This window comes from Pavona decussata, unplaced genomic scaffold (assembly GCF_977016875.1).
Source record: "Pavona decussata unplaced genomic scaffold, jaPavDecu1.1 SCAFFOLD_51, whole genome shotgun sequence".
NCBI classification, from domain to species: Eukaryota; Metazoa; Cnidaria; class Anthozoa; order Scleractinia; family Agariciidae; genus Pavona; species Pavona decussata.
Window position 1 is genome coordinate 4,846,093 of NW_028145473.1, and position 9,937 is coordinate 4,856,029.

The 9,937-nt window shown below is 40.9% G+C and overlaps 1 long non-coding RNA gene across 1 annotated transcript; it reads left to right on the forward strand.

Annotated features, from left to right (window-relative positions):
- The first annotated feature begins 42 nt into the window (after positions 1–42).
- Positions 43–1,490, forward strand: LOC146481181 (uncharacterized). Its single transcript, XR_014864544.1, has 2 exons — positions 43–838; positions 1,353–1,490. It is a non-coding gene; the product is annotated as an uncharacterized LOC146481181 (long non-coding RNA).
- The last annotated feature ends 8,447 nt before the right edge of the window (positions 1,491–9,937 follow it).

Genomic DNA, 9,937 nt, shown 5'->3' on the forward strand with positions numbered 1-9,937 from the left:
TTTGCGATGTGTGCTAATGGTAATCGGGAGGGGGGGCGCGCAATTTTTTCCACGCCTCTTCACACTATCTGAACGCCTCGGACAGGCTACTTCCCCGATGGCTTTAATCTGCTAGCCTGACGTACTAGATTGATTATTCCCTCTTTATGTCAGAGGATGGTTGCGCTTCAGTTTTAATGCAACCTTGAACATGCTTAATAGGGAGTGGCTAAAAGTGCCTGGCAACTTAAAGTGCCCCTAACCCCTAAATTTATTTTAAATTTAAATAAAACTCCTTTTGCTTTGGATCATTTTGGCGAAAAAATGTCAGCCATAGGACTTTTTCTCGATTTTCTGTGATTTTTCAAAGTTCGTAAAATTGCCGCCACTTTGGTTCATGACCGTGAATTGAGGAGAATGGGTCTAGTTGTGGTCTGTGACGTCAACCGGGGAAGCATTGTTTGACACTCGAAGAGGAAATTTAGTGTGAAAGCGGAGTTAAATGCCAGATAGATGTGTTGTAGTTAACTATAACTACACTGTGCATGGTATTTCCGTTCATACGATTCCTTTCGTTGGCGATTTGTGCCCTGAAGCGAAGAAACGACGCTAAAATATAGGTGGACTTCGTAAAGACAAAAGGAGCTCAAAAGGAACCTACGAAGCACTTCGGACTTTGTTTGCATCACTTGAAATCAGGCCCCAGTTGTTTAAAGAGCGAACAGTTATCTCTTATCTAGCGGATAAATCGCTATCCACAGGACAAAATTCCTCGACTCGCATCATTTCGGTTGTTCGAAGTTTGGATACTAAAGTGTCATCCAGCCGCTATCCAACGGATAAAGTTATTCACAACAAGGTAGGTCGCATAACTTTTTTTCTTATAATAATCCACTGGATAGGACTGTTAAAAAAGAGACATGGCTGTTTGAACAATCAACAATTCAGTTGAGCAAATGAAATAACATACGTGGAAAAAACTTTGAAATGAAAGAATCAAAACATGAAGAAAATTTTCTCACAACAATTGATCGATGTTATTGCTGGCATTTTGTTTTCTGGGAAAACCACCCTTTGATTGCCATTTGTTTTAACATTTGCATAGACTGGTCAAGTCTAGGGAAAGCTATCTTGGAGAACAGTAATGATCAGGGCCTCATAACCTTCAAAGTTGAAATTAAGCGTTATTTATCGAACGCACAATTGTGCGTTGGTCACTCAGCTCAAAACATTAGCTAGCGCTGCCTAAAAATTTTGAAACAATGTAGACATTGTGGCTGAAAGAAGTGCAATCGAGCAATACGTTTTCTCAGAACTAGAGGCTTACCGTTTTTTAAAACGTAGTCAAACGCTACATCAATATTTTGTTTCAGTTCGACAACATGCGGACCGCCGAGGAAACGGACCTTTGGATTATTTGCACTCGAGGCGCTCTCGTTATTTTATCATTTTCTAATCGTTTTCAATGAAAACTGGTATGGTATTAAGAGGAATAAAATCGTAATACCTTACGGCAAGTCGTAGCATGTGTTATTTTACAAATATCTCAATTTCCAATCACGGAAAGCCGACCTTTTGAAGTGTAATTTCGAGCTATTCGCAGACACGGAGAAATGGTAACCTGCCGTTTCGCATACGTGTTGTTTCGCTAACGGACATTTCGCTAACGTCTTAGATCACTTCGTTGATGTATTTTATTCACAAAATACAACTTATATGTTTATAATTAGGGAGAAAAGTTTTTTTTCAATCTTGAGACTTCGTTATCAAGTGGGATTGTTCCCTTCTAATTCTCCTGCCGCTTTCTTTCGAACTCATTGAACTTCAGTCTATAATGTATTTATATTAAAGCTTCGAATGTACATTTGAATAAAGGTAAGTTTCGAATATACGCTTTAAAAGGACTCATCTATTGCACTTTGCGTAAAGTAACTGATTTTAGTTCTACTGCATCGACGCAAGTAGCCGTAGCGCAAGAGTTGATATGTAAACAAACAAGATGCCTGCTACACTGGCATTACGCGTGATGCTGGGGCTGATTCATTTATTCCAACTGTATGCTTCGCCGATTGATAAATCTATCCTTGTTAATGGAATAGTTTGAGTCACGACGATCGCGTTACGTTGTTTCCCTTGTGTTACGCGACTTAGACTTTCACCGGAAATGTGTGAAATTCTATTACGATAACGTAAGCTTCTCAATGACCTCTTTTCAGTCTCGCGTCGTGGTCTAAGACTGTCAAAGAAAGCACGATTCCTTCGCCATGAACTCACCAATTTCCACCGTTTTAAATGTCGAGTGCTTCTTAGAAGTTATTCTTTCGATTTGCCGCTTCAAAATGGTGACATTGCTGTTTGAAAACGGCACACTTGAGTCCAGAATATGTTATAAACAATGTGGCGCCACAATTTAATGCAGTTTTAATGAAGAAATCAAATGATGCGTTGACGTCGCACAGGTAAGGGTGAGTGGGTCCCCTCCCTCGCGATATAAGCGACAAAAATGGATTTTGATTGGCCAGCTGTTGTTGAAGACAATCAGAACAATACATCCCGAGTAGGAGAGGGGAGAGTTTAATGAATAAATTAATGTACCGATTTGTAGCTACGAGGAAGAAAAAAAAACAAGATGCCTGCTATACTGGCATTACGCGTGATGCCCGGACTGATTCATTTATTCCAACTGTATGCTTCGCCGATTGATAAAACTATCCTTGCTAATGGAATAGTTTGAGTCACGACGATCGCGTTACGTTGTTCCCCTTGTGTTACGTTACTCAGGTTTTCAAGGGAAATTGCGGGAATTCCATTGCGATAACGTAAGCTTCTCAATGACCTCTTCTCTGTCTGCAGTCGTGGACTAAGACTGTCAAAGAAAGCACGATTCCTTCGCCAGGAACTCTCCAATTTCCACCGTTTTAGATGTCGAGTGCTTCTTAGAAGTTATTCTTTCGATTTACTGCTTCAAAATGGTGAAATTTCCGTTTGAAAACGGCACACTTGAGTCCAGAACATGTTAACAATATGGCGCCAAATTTAATCTGTTTTTTATAAATAGATCAAATGATGCGTTGACGTCACACAGGTAGGGGTGAGTGGGTCCCCTCCCTCGCGATGTAAGCGACAAGAATGGATTTTGATTGGGCTGCTTCTGTTGAAGACAATCAGAACAAGATGCCTGCTATACTGGCATTACGCGAGATGCTGGGGCTGATTCATTTATTCCAACTGTATGCTTCGCCGATTGATAAAACTATCCTTGCTAATGGAATAGTTTGAGTCACGACGATCGCGTTACGTTGTTTTCCGTGTGTTACGCGACTCAGACTATCAGCGGAAATTTGTCAAATTCCATTACGATAACGTAAGCTTCTCAATGACCTCTTTTCAGTCTCGCGTCGTGGTCTAAGACTGTCAAACAAAGCACGATTCCTTCACTAAGAACTCACCAATTTCCACCGTTTTACGTGTCGGGTGCTTCTTAGAAGTTATTCTTTCGATTTACCGCTTCAAAATGGTGAAATTTCCCTTTGAAAACGGCACACTTGAGTCCAGAACATGTTAAAACAATATGGCGCGAGTTAATCCGTCTTTAATAAATAGATCAAATGATGCATTGACGTCACACAGGTAGGGGTGAGTGGGTCTCCTCCCTCGCGATATAAGCGACAAGAATGGATTTTGATTGGCCTGCTTCTGTTGAAGACAATCAGAACAATACACCCCGAGTAGGAGAGGGGTGAGTTTAATGAATAAATTAATGTACCGATTTGTAGCTACGAGGAAGAAAAAAAAAAACAAGATGCCTGCTACACTGGCATTACGCGTGATGCTGGGGCTGATTCATTTATTCCAACTGTGTGCTTCGCCGATTGATAAATCTATCCTTGCTAATGGAATAGTTTGAGTCACGACGATCGCGTTACGTTGTTTCCCTTGTGTTACGCGACTCAGACTTCCACCGGGAATTTTTGAAATTCCATTACGATAACATAAGCTTCTCAATGACCTCTTTTCAGTCTCGCGTCGTGGTCTAAGACTGTGAAACAAAGCACGATTCCTTCCCCAGGAACTCACCAATTTCCACCGTTTTAAATGTCGGGTGCTTCTTAGAAGGTATTCTTTCGATTCACCGCTTCAAAATGGTGAAATTTCCGTTTGGATTCATTTATTCCAACTGTATGCTTCGCCAATTGATAAAACTATCCTTGCTCATGGAATAGTTTGAGTCACGACGATCGCGTTACGTTATTTACCTTGTGTTACGCGACTCAGACTATTACCGGAAATGTGTGTAATTCCATTACGATAATGTAAGCTTTCAATGACCTCTTTTTAGTCTCGCGTCGTGGTCTAAGACTGTCAAACAAAGCACGATTCCTTCGCCAGGAACTCACCAATTTCCACGGTTTTAAATGTCGGATGCTTCTTAAACGTTATTCTTTCGATTCACCGCTTCAAAATGGTGAAATTTCCGTTTGAAAACGGCACACTTGAGTCCAGAACATGTTAACAATATGGCGCGACAATTTAATCTGTCCTTAATAAATATATCAAATGGTAGGGTTGAGTGGGTCCCCTCCCTAGCGATTAAAGCGACAAGAATGGATGTTGATTGGCCTGCTGTTGTTGAAGACAATCAGAACATTACATCCCGAGTAGGAGAGGGGAGAGTTTAATGAATAAATTAATATACCGATTTGTGACTACGAGGAAGAAAAAAAAAAAAAAAAAAAAAGAAATCGACCCGTTTTTAGACACGGTATGCCCCTTCAGGGCATCCCGCGTAACAAGATGCCTGCTACACTGGCATTACGCGTGATGCTGGGGCTGATTCATTTATTCCAACTGTATGCTTTGCCGATTGATAAGACTATCCTTGCTAGTGGAATAGTTTAAGTCACGACGATTGCGTTACGTTGTTTCCTTTGTGTTACGCGACTCAGAGTATCACCGGAAATTTTAGCCTCCCACGCAGACGTTCTTAGGGCAGGAACGCGTGACGAACCCCCAAGAACGTCTGCGTGGGAGGCTACGGAAAATTTGTGAAATTCCATTACGATAACGTAAGCTTCTCAATGACCTCTTTTCAGTCTCGCGTCGTGGTCTAAGACTGTCAAACAAAGCACGATTCCTTCGCCAGGAACTCACCAATTTCCACCGTTTTACGTGTCGGGTGGTTCTTAGAAGTTATTCTTTCGATTTACCGCTTCAAAATGGTGAAATTTCCGTTTGAAAACGGCACACTTGAGTCCAGAACATGTTAAAACAATATGGCGCGACTATTTAATCCGTCATTAATAAATAGATCAAATGATGCATTGACGTCACACAGGTAGGGGTGAGTGGGTCCCCTCCCTCACGATATAAGCGACAAGAATGGATTTTGATTGGCCTGCCTTTGTTGAAGACAATCAGAACAATACATCCCGAGTAGGAGAGGGGAGAGTTTAATGAATAAATTAATGTACCGATTTGTAGCTACTACGAAGAAAAAACAAGATGCCTGCTACACTGGCATTACGCGTGATGCTGGGGCTGATTCATTTATTCCAACTGTATGCTTTGCCGATTGATAAGACTATCCTTGCTAGTGGAATAGTTTAAGTCACGACGATCGCGTTACGTTGCTTCCCTTGTGTTACGCGACTCAGACTATCACCGGAAATTTTAACCTCCCACGCAGACGTTCTTAGGGCAGGAACGCGTGACGAACCCCCAAGAACGTCTGCGTAGGAGGCTACGGAAAATTTGTGAAATTCCATTACGATAACGTAAGCTTCTCAATGACCTCTTTTCAGTCTCGCGTCGTGGTCTAAGACTGTCAAACAAAGCACGATTCCTTCGCCAGGAACTCACCAATTTCCACCGTTTTACGTGTCGGGTGCTTCTTAAAAGTTATTCTTTCGATTTACCGCTTCAAAATGGTGAAATTTCCGTTTGAAAACGGCACACTTGAGTCCAGAACATGTTAAAACAATATGGCGCGACTATTTAATCCGTCATTAATAAATATATCAAATGATGCATTGACGTCACACAGGTAGGGGTGAGTGGGTCCCCTCCCTCACGATATAAGCGACAAGAATGGATTTTGATTGGCCTGCCTTTGTTGAAGACAATCAGAACAATACATCCCGAGTAGGAGAGGGGAGAGTTTAATGAATAAATTAATGTACCGATTTGTAGCTACTACGAAGAAAAAAAAAAAGAAATCGACCCGTTTTAAGACACGGTATGCCCCCTCAGGGCATCCCGCGTAAAAAAAGAAATCGACCCGTTTTAAGACACGGTATGCCCCCTCGGGGCATCCCGCGTAAAAAAAGAAATCGACCCGTTTTTAGACACGGTATGCCCCCTCAGGGCATCCCGCGTAATAAGCGGCAAGAAAGGTACTAATGGCATTTAGAAAGCCTTAGTTTAAAAGGAGTAATCTATTCGTCTTGGCAAGCCTTCTCTGAGATCTATACAAGTGGAATTTAAGGAAAGAAACAGATAAGAAATACAAACTAGCTCAATCACTGCGGCCCTTCATCCGCTAGCTAACAGCCAGGCGTAGTAAATCGATAAACCGATAATCGATAACAATCAATAGCAATCGATATCAATCTTCGGTTGATATCGATTTCCGATACCACTCGATAGGAATCAATAAAGAAAAAAGTTGTGAGTTCGATTGATACCGATTTCCGATGGAAATCGATAAGGATTGATCCTAGTTCTTACATACAAAGCGCTTAATAATCTGGCTCCAGATTACATATCTGAACTCTTTTGCCCATATCTACCATCACGTCCATTAAGATCTGCTGACCAAAGGCTATTAGCTACTCCTCGCTATAACACCAAGACATATGGAGCGAGAGCCTTCTCTGTCTATGCTGCCAATGCTTGGAACTCCTTGTCGCTTCAAATAAAGAAGTCCGAGACATTGAACTCCTTTAAATCTTCAGTAAAGACATATTTATTTCGTAAATTTTATCAATTAGAGTAGGTTTTTTAATGTGACTATGAAGTTTCTTTTATATATATATGTATTTTTCTCACATTTGTAATTGGCATTTTTATAGAGTTGTAAAGCATTGAGACTTAGTGTAATGCTTAAATATTATATTATATTATTATATCGATTGTTATCGATTATCATCGATTTTTATCGGAAACTATTTTTGTCAATTTCTACAAGTTAAAGATTGACACGATGTATTTTCTATGGTTTTATTGAGTCCTTCAATCGTGGATATGCAATGCAAATATCAACAAGCTGATACTAAAAGAACAAGAACAATAACAAAAATAATTTGGTATTTTTATCGATGTTAAGCTTCAGCGCGGTTCAAAGAAGAAGAGGAAGCTGCGACCAAAGTAGCGGTGTGCAACCCTCTTATAGCAACGCTATAAATATGAAGCAAAATAAACAACAAAATCAGTCTTTTTATAATTCCAGTTAATTACATTAAGAAAGAAGCATAGTAATAAATCGCAGAGTAACCAAGAAATAAAAAATAATCCAGTAGCACAGAAGTAATCACTTTTGCTCCATAATTATTGATAAGAAAGAACACATGTAAAAAGAAGAAGTAATTTTCTGTGTTTTTCGTCGTCATAAAATAAAGGCTCGACTCGCGAATTGTGATACATTATTGTTTGGAAGTGCTTGGAGAACGCCATAAAGGAGATGCAAGATGTAATCGACAATGGCCAAGTAAAAATATTTTAAAACCCCAAATCAAGAACTACCTGCTTAAATAATAAAATGTTTCACCATTTGAACGCGGGTCTCGTATTGCTTACTTAATAGTAACGCCATCTTTAAAACGAATACTCCTCCAGGGACTCCTCCGACCTTGGGATTAGTGATTGTTATCGATTACTGTCGATTGCTATCGATTATCATCCATTATTAAAAACTGAATCATTGTATAATGCAATTCGAGGGATTTGATTGGCTCAGCGGCCTTGGTATATGAGCCATTATACCATGGCCAAGAAATGGCGGCCATTAAATTGTCTGCTGGTTATTCTTGCACAGCGAAATCAGTAAGATCTAGCAATATTTCTTGATTGTTTTTAATAAAACAATTATTCCACTTGCGCTTGTTGGATATGAGATGATTATAGCCAACTCGGCGCTACGCGCCTCGTTGGCTATCTATCATCTCATATCCAACGCGCGCTCGTGGAATAATTGTTAATTATCTCAATCGATAACAATCGATAATAAATTTTTTCTGTGAGTTCGATTGTTATCGATTTCCGATTTCAATCGATATCAATCGGTGATTGATATCGATTAATATCGATGGTATCGATTGATTTCCGATATCGATTTCTATCGACTGACTACGCCTGGCTAACAGACAGCAGCGGACTTCCGATGAACGTATTAAATTCTAACAGATATACATGTACTAAAGAAATACGCCTTATATCAGGGGATCCATCGACAAGGAACTGTATATGCTCAAGATATGGGGAAAGTAATAAAACTTTCACCCCACTCGAGGGGAATTTGCCTTTGATTTTGTGATGTCTGACACGAGTGCAAACTACCCAGAAGAATCCACTCATTGACATTCAGTGCCGTTCGGTCGTCTCTCAAGCGACTCGACTCGCAATTATCTTTGGTCTCAATGTCGTAGTCAGGAATATAATCTAAGGCCTCTGAATCGATTGAACACTCAGAATTTGAACTACTCCATGACATTTCTCACTCGTAATAAGTAAACAGGAGAAACGTGGAGTTTTTGCGTGGGTAGATGATCACCAACGAAGAAACAACCCGGTTCCCCGGCTGACGTCATCAATTTGTTAGGACCCAGACCTCTCACAGCGCGGTATTGAACGAGAACATCGCGAGCCTTTTATGTGAACCCAGGAGATAGCATGTTAAGTATTTTACTGAAATGTTCGTGTTGGGTGCCATAGTCTCCCTCGTTCCCGGGGTCTCTCATCTTCCCGCCCCCTGGAGCGAGAGAGAAGAGACCCTGGTTTGGGCTGGTCACGTGTCTTCCAGATTTTAGCAGATTACAAATAAGCGGTTTGAGGGAGGGGCAGATAAGTGGGGAATTTGTCTCCACTTAGTCCACTGGGGGGGGGGGAGTCTAATTTTCGGGTAATTTACATATGGTAATTACGGACACCTAACCCTTTTGCCAGTACCTATCGAAACCCAAAGTAGACTGCCTGATTTAGGAGCAAACAGTAAACGGCATGTTTGCAATGTTACATTTCAAGTGTAACACATCAACAACTTTCGCGTTTGTTTGTTTGCTACATAATCCAGTTGACGTTCTTTATCATCACAATTTTTCTGTTGGATAATACAAGGTTGAGAGAGTCATCACCGGTCGTGCATGTACATGCATGCTATTTACAAGATAAGAGAGTTTCTTTCCTATAAGGGATTCAACCTGATTTACACTATAGTGTATGTGTATGTTATCATTTGTTTCAATGTCGGGAGCAACCTTGTTCCCAGGGTCTGTCGGGAGACACTTCCGGTAGCTCCGGCTGTGAGGTTTTAAGTTTTAATACGGCATCCGCTGTGATAAGGTGGGCCAATATGTTACAGTCAATTTCCGCCCGTGAGAAAACAGCAGATTGTGTGTCAAATGGTCGCCTACGGGAGGTTAAAAACAATTGAAAAGTTTTAAAAAACAATCATCTCTAAAAGTGGTCGCTTACGAGAGGTGGTCGCAAAGGGAGGTTCCACTGTATGTCAAATGGGAGTTTTCAGCAGACGCCCAAAAAGATCGGTAAATCTTCCAGCACTGCAGACATCAGTTGTTGCAGGCTTTGTAAATCAGCTGGAGTTGCTCGTAGAACATTTATGCAAAAGGAAATCGCGCATTGCTTGCCGCTGCTGAGGACATCTGTCGCCGGCCGTTGAGACAAGATAAATCGTTGCCACAGCTATTATGTAGGCCTTGCGAACACACCCCAACACCCCAACGAG